Source organism: Pelodiscus sinensis, chromosome 8 (assembly GCF_049634645.1).
Source record: "Pelodiscus sinensis isolate JC-2024 chromosome 8, ASM4963464v1, whole genome shotgun sequence".
Taxonomy (NCBI): domain Eukaryota; kingdom Metazoa; phylum Chordata; order Testudines; family Trionychidae; genus Pelodiscus; species Pelodiscus sinensis.
The window spans coordinates 13077889-13092678 of record NC_134718.1 but is presented as its reverse complement, the minus strand read 5'-3'; the positions used below and the strand labels follow the sequence as shown (position 1 = coordinate 13092678).

Genomic DNA, 14790 nt, shown 5'->3' with positions numbered 1-14790 from the left:
CAACAAGGTTCATAACTGTGGGAAACTGTACATAAAACTCAGTCAAGGCTAGACTATTGTGTCATTCACCTCTGCACAGCACTCAACAACCTGGTTTGTTCAGCTCACCCTTTAATATGGGAAGGAAGCTGAAGTCCAGCTTACCTCTGTGCACTGCAACTCTTGTAGGAGCCAATCTAAAAATCCTCCATCAGTGGGAGCTTCTTGGCTCCTTGGGAAGTTTCAACAAGAACCTAAAACAGCCGTTAGTCATTGTTAACAGCCTTATTAATGCAAGTGTGCTGAGTGACACATTTCAGCCGACCCCTCCTCTTGTCTCTCCAAGAAAGGGACAGAGGCAGGACAGAAAATCCCGTTAAAAAGACAGCACCTGGTAGGTGATGTCACATCACTGACACCAAGAGAGCTTCACAGTGACTTGGCTCGTTGTCACCCGTGGGAATGAAACAAAGCAGTTTGTAGTCATGGAAAACTACTGCAGAGAGAGTGAGCCAGACAGAGTTTGTACAAAACAAAAGAGCAGCCCCTTCTGCCCTAACTCCTCCATTAACTTGATTCGTCCTCTGATTTCAACATATTTTGCCTTTTTTTTTCTTTTCTTTTTTTTTTTTTTTGTATCAAGGCCTTTTTCCCCAAGAAAACATCACGTTAAGTTGGTCAGCAGCAAAGCAAGGGTAAATCTACTGAGATAGTGTGCTTGTACCTTAGACAAAAAGCAAGAACTCAAAATATACAGTTCCTTTCTGCTTTGAAACATTAGGGGGCTATAAAAAGTGATTCTGCAAACATGATATTATGAAGATTCAGGTCTGCTGTTCCACAACACTTTCTATATCAAAAGTGCTCTCTTTACAGTTAAAAAGGGTCCCCTCCCCATCTAACCGCCAATTTTACTAACTTCAACAGTAATCAGAAAGACAACGTGCACTCTTTCTTTTTGATATATCCATCACCAGCAAGAGACACACATGTTTATCCCAGTGGGCCTTCAAACTGAGAGCATAATATCTCTTATATAGGGTTGTGTGTGGCCTACGCTTCATAACATTTTTTTTTTAAAATGTTAACCTGTCTCTCGTAACTGTTGCTCTTTGAGATGTATTGCTCATGACAATACTCTGGTGAGGATCCTCACACTTTGTGCATGCTCATTAGAGAATTTTCCCTTAGCGGTACTCGTTGGGTTGACTATGGAGCCCCCTAGTGTCATGTCTTCATGGCGCAGTATATCGGACACTGCTGAACCAATATCCTCTCAATTCCTTCTTGCCGTAGTAATCCAACCAAAGGCAGGTAGGTGGGATTTGCAATGGACATGAGCAACACACGTTAAAGAACAATAGTTAGGAGTGGTAGATAATCATGTTTTTCTTTGAGGGATTGCTCATGTGCATTCCAATAGATGACTCGCCAGCATTCCTGGAGGAGGGTTAGGAGTTCACCTGGTTGCAGCCTGCAGAACTACCCTGATGAAGGCCATGTTGTCCTTTTCCTGCTGGGTAATGGCGTAGTGAAACATGAAAGTGTGAATGGATGACCTTGGGGCTGCCCTGCAGATGTCCTGGATAGGGACTTACACAACGAACCCTTTGTCCTCATGGAGTGGGCCATCAGGGCTATTACTGGGACCTTGGCCAGGTCATAGCAGCCCCTGCTGCAGGACATGATCCACAATGGAAGGTGCTGGGCTGAGATGGGAAGGCCCTTTATTCTCTCTGCTATTTCAATAAAGAGTTCCATGGATTTGCAGAATGGTCTCATGCGTTCAGTGTAAAATGCCAGGTTGTGCCTGATGTCCAGGGAATGGAGGGTGCTTGCTCTATCATTGGTGTGCAGTTTCAGGAAGAACACCAGCAATTGCACTGCTCATTTGCACATGTAGTGACCAAATTTGCAAACTCAAACATGTGTTGAATTCATCAGTTGTGTGCAGTCACAGTCAGGGGCATTTCACTGAGCCCAGGGCTCCGACCCATGCTGCTGCAGCAGTAGTGGTGGCAATGGCCAGGAGCCCCAGGCCCTGGGGCAGCTGCCCCCTTTATCCCTCCCACCAATGGCCCTGCAGAGGAGAGACCCTCCCTCAGGTGTTACCACTTCTAGGGGGCACTTGGTACAGGTTTAGGGGCAGAAGGCAGATGCAAGCCACAACCTCACAGATGGGCAAGTGTCATGAAAGCAGTGGACAGAACAGAAACACCAGGATACAGCAGTTGACTTCTCCCATTCTGCATATACCTTTGGAATCTGGGTAGGTTTGTATCTTACTATGGGCCTCCACTGCCCTGGCCCAAACGAAGGAGTGAACTTCTAAGGCATGCACATACTTCTGGCCTCTCGTACTAATGTTTAATGATACATAATAATACTCCTTTAAAGTAAACTTCCTGTGAAAGGCTGCAAAGGTGTAAGATAGGCACACAGAGAGGGAGGTGGGATTCAGCAGGAAAATACATAAATGCATGCCATACCCAGATTTTAAAGTTAATCTTCCTGAGAGTTGTGTAAAGAAGGATTGGTGAAACCTTGACATTCACCAAAAGAAAGCAGTAGGAAAATTGCAACTATATCTGGGTCATATTCAGCGCCCTTCTTGGTAACATGCAGGCAAACCAAGAGAGAGAGTTAAAGAAAAATACCAACAAGTAGGGCTTAGTTACTATGGAGCTAAGCTTTAGAGATGCAATATTTAATCAGTCAGATGACCAATGCCTGTCATTGAAGTCTGATGATTGTCCCACCACAAACAAGACAGAAATATCCTGGTAAAATGAAGAAAGAAAACCAAAAATTCCACTTGACTAATATTTTGCACATAAGCAAATGTCGTTAACCTTTTTCAAAACAAGAAGATTAATTAAACACTAATAAATATTACAAAGACAATGCACTACTGAACACACTATTATAAAAAAAACAATGGAAATCAACAGCTATGGCCAAACACTATTTTGTTTAAACTATGGTGTCACTATTTTGACACCAAACTTAGCACGCTATTTACCAACACACAACCATATTTTTGAAATCTCTGACCAGATAAGTTTTAAAAAACTGAGTAAGTTTTCTAATTTTTAAACCAATCTAAATATTATCTTCTCAATTAATTATACAACAATTTATTTTTATATTCAAACTTACAATATTAATTTGTCTGGGAAGCCACAGTGTTTTTAAAACATTGATCTCATCAGCAAGTGATAAGTTTATCATTTTGTGAGATTAAAACATTAATCATCAGTCTGTTAAACCTTTAAATCATAAGCAGCTGTTGAACATCCCGTTCAAAATGAGAGATTCGTTAATATATTTTTAAAAATGCTCAGTGAACACTAACATACACTCTTGGGAATGAAGACTTATACGTATGTGTAAAATTTGGAGACCTTAAACATTTCCTGTACTGAGGAGTAAAAAGGTGTCTGGAGCATTAACACTCACTCCCCAAACAGTTAATTCGGAAGAAAGCATTAGGAATCCAGTTCAGCAAAGCAGATAAGCATTTGCTTAAAGGTAAGCGTTTGTTTACATATTTTACTTAATCAAGACCTATTTTTGGGAAATATTCCTGCTTCTGTATTCTGAGGAAAAAATCTTTTTGTCTGTTTTAGCCATACAAATTTTCAGACAAATTGTTTCATTCTATCAAAAAGATAGAAGGGGAAAATATTGGGCTTAAATATAGGAAGTCCAGGGTATACTTTAACACTTGTGCAGTACTAGCTGGAAAAGGATGAGAAATTTTTCACAAAAGAAGTCTGAAAATTTTCCATGAACAGAACCTACGAAATTTTCAAAGATTTCAACCAGCTCCAACCTAGCTCATTACGATATCTTCAATAGATAATGTAATGATGAAAAACAGCAATAGCTAAATTAAGCTTTTCTCATGATGGTGAAAGCTAATTGGGCAACCCCCACCGATCCATGCAAGTGTGGTAGTTTATAGCTGCTTTAATAGAGTGGGCCAAAATATTTTTAATTAAACTTTTTTCCATTAAAAATTCCATTTAATCAAAGCCTAACTATTTTGTGGAAATGTATCAGTTCTGACAAAAAAAAATGCTGGGAAAGTTTCTCTGGTCCAACATGAGGGAATAATGGTACGGGGAGACCATCCTACCCACCGAGCCAATAGCCCAGGGTCTAGGGTTCTCAGCTAGGACATGGGTTTGAGTTCTTGTTCTGCCTGATTCAGGGATTTGAAATTGGGTCTGCTACATCCAGCTGAGCTTCACTAACCACCAGACTACTGGCCATCCCAAGGTGATAGGATTAGTACGACTTGCCTTTTTTATTTGTTTTTATGCTGCATTAGAAAAAAAAACATTAGAAATTGTGGATATATTTTGTGAAACGGTATTGTTGCTTTCCATTCAGTCCTAGCAACTATATTGATTTATACATTATAAGATAAAGCAAAATTTGTGACAACCAGCTACCCTACTGAGAAGCTTAGTCAGCTTTAAAGGATATTTCTGTTCAGTGTAACCTCTTCAAACCATGCTTGGAAATATTTTCTGTTTTTATTTTGAAAAAAAAAATCAGGTAAGCATAAGAATCTTGGCTTGGAAAGAACCGTGGACCTTCTTTTCTCTTCATGTGCTGCTTCTTTGTAAAATGTCAAACCTCAGTTTTTGTGGCGATGATGAGAGAATTTTGACCACAAATTTTATTAGATGCCTTCACGTTATCCATGCTGTTTTACAATCATGGATGGGTGAATCCCAGAAGATTTAGAGACTGGAATCCATAGGGATAAGCAGCCACAAGTGTGATTTTGCTTCTGTCATATGCTTAGGTCTGCAAATTGGGTAAGAAATTCAGAGAGAAGACTTTGTGAGAGTTCCAGTAGTTCTTTCTTCTCAACATACTTCCCTGTCCATGTGATACTTCTAACACTTCCTGTCTCTGACAAGATGAGGAAGGACAGAGGCATATGAAAATGGAAAAAAATGGATAAGCTTGGTGGTTCTCAAGGTCAAAGTATGCTCCATTGGAATTAGCATTTAAGATATCAAAAATAGCTCACATTACAATTGATGATTTAATTGTATAATTCAAAACTCACTGAAGTCAGTGGAAAGACTCCCATTGATCTTAATAGGGACTGGATCAAGCTCCAAAGTCCCATTCTGTTTGATAGAACAGTATCAGATCCAAAACTGGTGAGTGGCTGGTGTGACAAAGACGGGCCAGAGGGATGCAGCAGAGTGGGGAAAAGGCAGCCCTAGAAGGGTGAATGGCCCGCTCTCCTGTTAAATGGAAGTGGATTACCTCAAGTCAGTCAGGATCAGCTGACAAGGGGTTATCTCAGGCAAAGTAGGATCAGCTGAGACAGTGCTACCTTGGACCAGTTAGGGTCAGCTGATTCCACTCAGGGCTGCCTGAGACCTTTTAAAAGCTTCCCCTGTTGGAGGGGGGGGGGGGGGGTTACATCCCAGTACATGAAAGAAGGGACCTTGCCACAGTGGGTGGAGATGATCAGCCTTATTTTGTTGCAACTGGTTTCTCCATCTCTGTTTGAAATTCTGTTAACTTAGAGTAGAGACGTTGGGCAGGTGGAAAAGCAAAATTCTGCACACAATAGCCCTGGGTTTTGGAACATATGGCAAACCAGTTAAAAAAAGTGTGTTTAGCATGTAACAATAAAAAAAAAGTCCCAAATATAAATGATATCCCAGAACACAGAGTGCAATGTTTCTGTAACAATGTAGGGGTAAACACCGAAGTGTTTAGTAGTCCCAGCTAGCAGTGATTTCAGTGGGAGCTTGGCAGGTACTGAACAATGCTCAAGATTTAGCCCCCAGGATTTATCCCCCTCATCTGGAAAACATTTCACTTGTTTGCGCTCATTTGTCTCTTTTTTAATACAGCCAACAGGATCTGCCCTCCGTGTGTCCTGAAACACAGGTGTCCCAAAGTACACAACGTGTTAGCCTAATTTGTCTGGTTTGTGGTTGTTACCTAACTAGCTTTTATTGCATTTCCTTTGTCTTAACAATGGCAGTGTCACTAACGAGTCCAGATGTAGAGACGTCAGAAACAAGCAGGTTCATATAGAACTGACACTCATAGAGGCCCAGACCCTCAGCTGGGGCATATCCACTTACATCAGTAGAACTATGACAGTTTACACCAGCTGAGAATCTGGCCCAAAGTGTTCCAAAATTCAACTGCAGAATAAAGCATCTCAGTTTAATTTTTTCCCATTATTTTCTGCTTCTAGTCCACTGGTTAGATGAGTTCCTCTCCTTGTGCATCAGGAGTAGAACCTCTCACATACCTTTCCAGAGGATGCGTTTCCTTCTACAGTCATGAAACTCCCCGCCGTGGCTCTCTTCCCACTTCCCAATACTTGAGCATCAGCGGGGACACCTGTAAATGAATAAATTGGATATAAAAATGATTGGAGACAAACTTTTAAAAGCCACATTCCAGGGCAGTACCACAATCTGAACACGTGTGGAAGCAAGACAGGGAAAAGTGCCACTGGCTTTGATTTTGCAGTGCTGCTTTGAATTTGGGTCCCATTGCATCCAAAACACCAAGGCTATGTCTACACTCGCGGCTTCTTGTGCAAGTAATATGCAAATGAGGCTAAGCGTGGAATATCGCTGAGCCTCATTTGCATACCTAATGAGCCACCATTTTTTTCAGAAGAGGCTCTTGCGCAAGCAGGAGCATTTACACTGCCTCTTCTTGCGCAAGAAAACCCCTCTTGCGCAATGCCGTTACACCTATTACTTGAGGGGCAGAACGGCATTGCGCAACATGGTTTTTCTTGCACAAGAAGGGGCAGTGTAGACGCTCCTTCTTGCGCAAGAGCCTCTTCTGAAAAAAATGGTGGATCATTAGGTATGCAAATGAGGCTCAGCGATATTCCATGCTTAGCCTCATTTGCATATTACTCGCGTAAGAAGCCGCGAGTGTAGACATAGCCCAAGAGTTCAAGGTGTTTGGGGCTTGAATAGAAAGGCACGTCAATGGATGACTGATGGTTTGGCCCTCTAAAAAACACACTAGTTGCTTTATTTTTGGCACTTGTGACAAGTAGGGTTTTGTTCTGGGTCCTTTTTCAACCAAATCCTGAGGAAAAACCATTGAGTTCCAATCACTGATGTCAGGGGTTCTCTGCTATGAATTTGAATTGTATTACGCCAATATTCAATGCTAAAATGTTATTGCTGGCTTACAAGGCTACCCTTGAGCAAAAAGGTATGTTCTACAGCAGTGGTCTCCAACCTTTTAACACCCAAGATCACTTTTTAAGTCTCAGAACAGGCGAAGATCTACTGCCCCGCCCCTTCCTTGAAGCCCCGCCTACATTACATGAGGAAATCTAATGTAAATGCACTGCGCAGGTGCGCAGTTCAGAGAGGGCTCAAGAGCTACTCTTGGAGCCCCTGAGATCTACCGGTAGATCGCGATCTACTGGTTGGTGACCACGGTTCTACAGGGTCAGATTCACAAAATCTGGTTTTCAGAACATAAATGTCTGTACATTTCAGCTTCCAGGCCATAATAGCCATCCTCTTCTAAATGTCCTTTCATAGACTTAGTAATCTGAGATAGAGAGTGCTTCAAAGCCATTTGAAACAGGGATAAAGTTAGTTGTAAAGGTATGTGCAAAATTTCTTATTTGTTACCATCCTGGTGCAAAGGGCAGTGAGTGGCTAATGGAATTTCCGACTGAAGAGATGAGCGAATAGCATTAACGTTGCTACAAATAACATGGTTTATCATCTCCACTTTTCAAGCCATCATGCTTTTATCTTGATTTAGAAAATGTTTTTTTATTTTCCTGCCACAGGGAAAAAAAAGGATGGATGATGTTGGCAGGTTGCTTTCAACAAAAGAGAAGAGTGAACACAGACGTGGTTTACTCCACATTAGGTTTTAAATGACTTAAATAAATGAAATCAAGATAAACTGAAGGCCTCACTTTAAAAGAAGAGACAGACTGCAGACTACTAGCACAAAGCCCTTTAAAATTCAGATTTAAAGCCGCTCATGCTTAATTTATCCAATTAACTTCAAATATGGCATTGTCCTCTGCTGCTAAGGTGTCCAGTGTCTTTGAAAGAAGCATGAAGACCTAAACTTTAGGGAATAATCTTGAACTGCTTTGAGGATGGGGGATTGATCTAATATATCTTTTTCCATTTCTGTCTTTCATAATGTTATGTTTCCCTAAGAAGAATTTCTGGGCAACTCATTATTGTTTTAGGTGCCTAACAAGGCATGAGACCAAAGGTCTGGACTGTCTTATTTCTATTATGAATTACAAATTATAAAAGTAAGATGGGATGGAGGGAAGCTGTAGGCATGTATTTGTAGGGGACTGAACTGTTAAATAGAACCGGCAGCCAGGCAAAGACCTCTGCTTTTATCTGCGCTCTAAACCCATTTCTTACACATGGTGCCTAGCACGGCCATTGTTCATAAGGCGTTGAATTTCAAAAAAGCATTGATTTTTGCTTGGCAATGATTAATCTCAGGTGTGGGGAGGGAGCTCTTTTTGCTCTCAATCTGTCATTCATGTTCACACATAATTTTGAGAGGTGAAAAAACCCAAATTTTTAAAAACTTCTTCTGAAGCCTGAAAAACTGTAACTCAGTTTTGCTGTCACAAAGGGAATGTTTTACGCACATCTGAGCAGAATTTGCAGTCAGTGTCAGTGTCTCTTCTAGTGTCTCAAGAGTCAGTGTCTCTTCTAATGGGCTTATTACTCATTTATTTTAATGCATGCGGGGCAAACTTTTAAATACAAGTTCCCTGTTTGGATGCAACATTTTTCTCCCCACAAAAATAACTTAACATCAGAGAAGACGTTATATAAAAATAGTAATTAAGGAAGGAATTAAGATATTTGTTAGATGATTTTTGTTTATGTTGATCCCCTCTACATAGGCTTTACATACAGAAGTAGGTTTTGTGCGCACATACACACACAAATCCTATCATCACTGACTTTAATGAGGCCAGTATTTCACCCACAATAAAGCTGTTCCATTCAACTAAATCTCTTAAGATGGCCATTCAGGGAGACACAAATCTTAAATATTGGTCATGTTGAAAAGTCCAATTGTGCAGTATAAAGAGCTTTCATCTGAAACTCCTTCTGCTGTGTACAGTCAGATACACAAACATCTGTGTCTATCACTTTTCTTCCAGTGCTGGTTGTAGGGACATTGCCTATATATGCAACTAAACAAATCTTAAATCTCTGCTTTTGACTCTTCCCTGTCCTGTGCTCAGACACATCCAGCACGCACACAAATATTTTCATTAGGTAGATGACCTACAATTTTTAGGGAATGCCAAAACTTATAACGATCAACAATTTTTCTTTTAACATACAAATTTTTGTGGCTCAGGCTGGGTTCTAGTTTTACAGGGATAAAAATGATCTTAGAAACCCACTATAACAAGAAAAGACAGCATAGACAAGAACAGTTTTCGAAGAGACATCCACTGTTAGAATCAACCACAAGAACCTGTCACATCTAAAAGTTAATTTCACTTGAAAGTAGCCTTAGTCAGAGAAGTGAAGTTTAATGTCATAATTGTCAAAGCTGATTCACTATCAGTGTAGTTTTTTTATTATTAGGACTGAGACTATTTAGAGTAAAAAGAGTGCTTCTGTTGCAGATTTCATCAGCAAACTAACCAACTTTGGAGACTTTTACTTTATCATCAGATGGGTGAGGATGGAGGACTGCACTAACTATAAATCTAAAAATTGTGACCTTCTACCATGTGCCTCCCCCATTTTAACACTACTGATTATAAACACTTAGGCTACGTCTACATTGGCCCCTTTTCCGGAAGGGGCATGGTAATTTTTGAAATCGCAATAGGGAAATGCGCGGGGGATTTAAATATCCCCCGCGGCATTTAAATAAAAATGTCCGCCGCTTTTTTGGCCTACTTTGAAGTAGGAATAAGATCCTCTGGAAAAGGGCGCTTTTTCCGGAGGATCGGGGCCAGTGTAGACGCTCTTTTCCGGCTTTTCTAAAAGCCGGAAAAAAGTGGCGGACATTTTTATTTAAATCCCCCGCGCATTTCCCTATTGCGATTTCAAAAATTACCATGCCCCTTCCGGAAAAGGGGCCAATGTAGACGAGCCCTTAGGTTATGCCTACACGGGCAGGTTCTTGTGCAAGAACCCACAGAAAGTCCACACGGCCCGCCCGCTCTTGCGCAAGAAAATTTACAGTAAAGTGTGGGAAGAGAAGGCTTCTTGCGCAAGAGCTACGCTCTTTTCTAACTGGTGTAAGCCCTCTTGCACAGAAGCTCTTGTGCAAGAAAGCAATGTGGATGTGAGGCAGGGGTTTCTTGTGCAAAAAAGCCCTATGGCTAAAATGGCCATCAGAGCTTTCCTGCGCAAGAGAGCGTCCACATTGCCATCGATGCTCTTGCGCAAAAGCACATGGCTGTGTGGACATGTTCTTGCGCAAGAACCTGGCAGTGTAGACATAGCCATAGGCTGCATCTAGACTGGCAAGTTTTTCCGCAAAAGCATGTGCTTTTGCGGAAAAACTTGCCAGCTGTCCACACTGTCCGTTTGAATTTCCGCAAGAACGCTGACGATCTCATGTAAGAAATCAGTGCTTCTTGTGGAAATACTATGCTGCTCCCATTCGGGCAAAAGTCCTTTTGCGCAAAAGCTTTTGTGCAAAAGGGCCAGTGTAAACAGCTCAGATTTGTTTTGCGCAAAAAAGCCCCGATCGTGAAAATGGCGATCAGGGCTTTTTTGCACAAAAGCGCGTCTAGATTGCACTTTAAAAAGTGCTTTTGCGGAATAGCGTCCGTGCCAATCTAGATGCTCTTTTCCACAAATGCTTTTAATGGAAAACTTTTCTGTTAAAAGCATTTGTGGAAAACCATGCCAGTGTAGACATAGCCCTCCTGTATATGGGAAGAGGAGGGGAACAACCTAAGATGCATGTCAACCATAAAGACAGCTTATTCATAGATATAAAACCTCTGCACAAAAGGAAGTAAACAGAAAGGATAACCTTAGACTAATTTTCTGTCAACTTGTATGATATATAAATAAATCACTTAAATAATAAATATCAGAGACCAAGCCTAGCAGTACCTTATATTGTTCTCTGTGAAATAGAGCTTTCTACCCATTTATGAACTGAAAATGCTCCCCCGCAAAAAAAAGAAGCCAAAAAGGGATCCTTTTATGCCAGGGACTACATCAGCTGTCATGTCAGGAACCTGGATGGTAATGAGATTATACCATGCCCATCTCCCCATCATTTCCACTGTTAACCCTATAGGATTTATGACAATTCATCCATTCTAAATTTCCTCCAGGACAGCAGGAATATAAGCTAGTTCATTTTATACTGACAATACACAAACTACTACATTAATCTGGTATAGTAGACAATAGCATATTATATATAACAGATATTTATAGGTTGTCTGTGCTTATCCAAAAGAAATATCTTTAAAAGACTCTAAAATTATATAACTTTGTCTATAAAGTACCTTGCAGGAGTCACTAAAATGGTTAAAAGCAAACAACTGATACCCTGTAAGATTCAAATACATCTCAGCAACTTACATAGCAAATGTCTGTGGGGATTTCTAGTCTACACCATGATGTCACACAGCAGCTGTACTGGAGGAGTACTCTGCTGAAAGGCCACTGACAACAAATGAGAAACATTGGGGAAAAAATTCATTCTGACTTGCTTTCTAATCCTCCCTCTCACAGCTGACAGACCTGACACCTCATGCGAGCCTGAGAATTAACTGAAGTTATAAAATTAGTGAACAAGAGTCCCATAAAGTTTAACAGGCTTTATGTTTAAAAATTCTACTGGTAACAAGCCTTTAAGCAAGGGAGTCGTAAAATCCTTTTTTTTAAAAGCGGCTTTTCCAAGCATTAGAGTAATGTCCCATTTCAAAAAACCTTTTAAGACTTTTTTTCTTCTTTCCCTTCATATTCTCAGGACACAAGTCATCTGTTAAATAGTTTAAGTCTTTAAAAATGCTAGAAAGCAGAAAGAAGAGATACTTTTTGTTTTGTTTTGTTTCAAAAAACTCTCTTGATGCATTTTAAGATTACCCAAATTATGTTCAGATTTCCCCATTCTCTGAAACCAAATGATCTTAATGGTAGTTCACAGTAAAGGGCAACAGGCCAGGTGGGCATGCGGCCACATAACATAATCTTGCTGATGCTTGCAGGTATTCTGCCACAGAACAAAAGCTATTCAAGCTGTGAAATAAACGAGCTTTCATGAAGGGCCTGAAAGACATCTCTTAGGTAAGCCAACGTACAGAAACGAGGGTGTCATTTAATGAAACATAACATTATGAAAGACAGAAATGGGAAAAGATATATTAGATCAATCCCCCATCCTCAAAGCAGTTCAGGATTATTCCCTAAAGTCTATTTTCTGACATTTTTCTCAGCCAATTTTAAATGTCTCAACCTTTGGGCTCCCACCACTTCCCTTGGGAGTCAATTTCACAGACTAATAAAACTCCCTGTCAGGAATCTTTTCTTGATATTTAAGCTATTTTTTTTCTTTTTTCTATATCACCCCATTACTCCTGGTAGTACCCCTCCTTTGTTCTTTTGTAAGAAAAAAAAAGTTACTCTCCATTCTTAGTATTTACACTCTTCAGATATTTGTAGACAGTTATTTTCCTATTTTGCTGACATTTGGCCAACCTGTACAAAATTAGGTCTCCTATTCTTTCCTCATAAATCAGTTCCTTCCGCTCCTTAGTCATCTGTTGTACTCTAAATTCCCTGAAATTTGACTGCATCTTTCTGATATTGAAGGGCCCAGAACTGGAAAAAACAAGAACTGACCCAAAGTAATCCCTGTTAATTTACTATAGTGAATTAACTATAGTAATTTAGTTAATTACTAACTTACTGTAGAGTATCAGAGGGGTAGCCGTGTTAGTCTGAATCTGCAAAAGCGATGAGGAGTCCTGTGGCACCTTATAGACTAACTGAAGTGTAGGAGCATGACATGCATCTGACGAAGTGGGTCTTTTCCCACGAAAGCTTATGCTCCTACACTTCAGTTAGCCTATAAGGTGCCACAGGACTCCTCATAACTTACTGTAGTTGAACTTGAAATTAAATTTTTCAAGCATGCTCTTTCAATCTACCCAAAACCTCTCCTTTGGGCTACAACTATAGGGCCAAACTATTTCTTCTTTTCCTGGGGCACATGTACACTTCAGATTTGCAATAGTTCCATGGACTGACCAGCACAAGCAGTTGCAAATAACATACCTGTATTACAGCATATTTAAAGTTGGTCAGTTCATCCGTACATTTGACAAATTGCAAGTCCTCGTTAGTGAACAGCTGTAAACTGTGAAAGACCACAGGACTCATGAATCAGCACTAGGATTCCCCAGAATATGAAAGGGGGTTTTGTGGAAATGTTCACACAAACTGTTTCCCTTTCTCCCCCACTAAAAAATTTCAAAACTTTATGTTTTGACATCTCCGATAAGCACTCACAATGGAAATGACATACACACTGAAGTGCTAAATGATTTGCTTCAGTCTGGTGGGAAAGGGAGGCGTGATACTGCTGATGCTTGCAGGTATTCTGCCACAGAACAAGTCAGTAAAGGAATTTTACTGCAAAAGTATCCAGAAGGCACAACCAATGTCCTGAATGGATGGTGTGTGACACAGGAAATATACATAGTTAAGGAGCTCACAATCTAGCTGGACCACACAAAGAGAGGAGAAAGGAAAGAGAATCCCCATTTTACGAAGGGTTACTGATGAGCAGAGCAATTCTGTGCATTGGTACTTGAAGTCCAGTATAGTCCACCCCTTCCCTCAAACCCCACCCCACCCCTTCCCGCCTGCTTGCCAAGCGCCCTCCTCCAAGCAACGTGAGCGGTAGGATTCCGGGGGGGGGCGGGGGGGGCTAGTGCTAGGCAGCAGCAGGGGTCAGCCCCCCTCCCACACTCACCATGACAGCAGGAGCCAGCAGTCTGCTCCGCTCTGCCTCATCCCCTCCCAGCCTGCTGCCTTCTGCTTCTCCGCAGCGGGGGGAAGCAAAGCCCTCCGGGGCTGGGGCACTCTGCTTCTCTCTGCCGCAGTGAAACAAGTTAAGGCAGAGCAGCGCAGGCCGCCAAGTTGCTTCAGCTCCCACCACCACAGCGAGTGCAAGGGGAGGGTGACCCCTGCTGCCGCTCTGTGTCAGGTTCTCCCCCATCCCCAGAAATCCCCTGGCCCATCCTGGGACCATAAGATGGTTAAGGCGAACACCACAGGGTCTCCCAAAGTGTGGGGCCTGGAGCAGCCACCCCAAACCTTCCTTCTGACTACACTGCAGTTAAAAACCTATGGCTGGCTGTAGACATTCAGCCTCTGGCTGGAGACCAAGATCCATCACCTACACCACCATTAAACAGCCCTTTGACCTCAGCCCCGCAAGCCCACATCAGCTGACACAAGCCAACTGCAGGTATCTAATGCAGAGCAGACACTGAGTACATGTTAGGAGTGCCTGTTTTTACACACCTCACGTATTCAGACATGTATTATTTACACAGGCACATTCACATACTTGGAGAAGTCCTGGGGCACTTTATAGACTAACAGATTTATGAGAGCATAAGCTTTCGTGGGCAAAGATCCACTTCATCAGATGCACGTAGTAGAAATTCCAGGGGCAGGTATAAATATACAGGCATAAGAAAAAAGTTCCAATCAAGAGTAAGGCTAGAAATAACGAGGTCAATTCAGTCAAGAAGGATGAGATCCCCTTCTAGCA

General features: G+C 41.4%; 1 long non-coding RNA gene across 2 annotated transcripts in view; it reads right to left on the bottom strand.

The window, feature by feature from the left end:
- Positions 1 to 2828: 2828 nt before the first annotated feature.
- LOC112544327 (uncharacterized) overlaps positions 2829 to 14790 on the bottom strand; it is a 224649-nt gene continuing 212687 nt past the window's right edge. For both annotated transcript variants that reach the window (XR_012905779.1, XR_003087677.2), the window contains 2 exons: positions 6284 to 6375; positions 2829 to 4800 (listed from right to left, as the gene is read on the bottom strand). This is a non-coding gene — a long non-coding RNA (uncharacterized LOC112544327). The remainder of the gene's footprint in view (positions 4801 to 6283; positions 6376 to 14790) is intronic.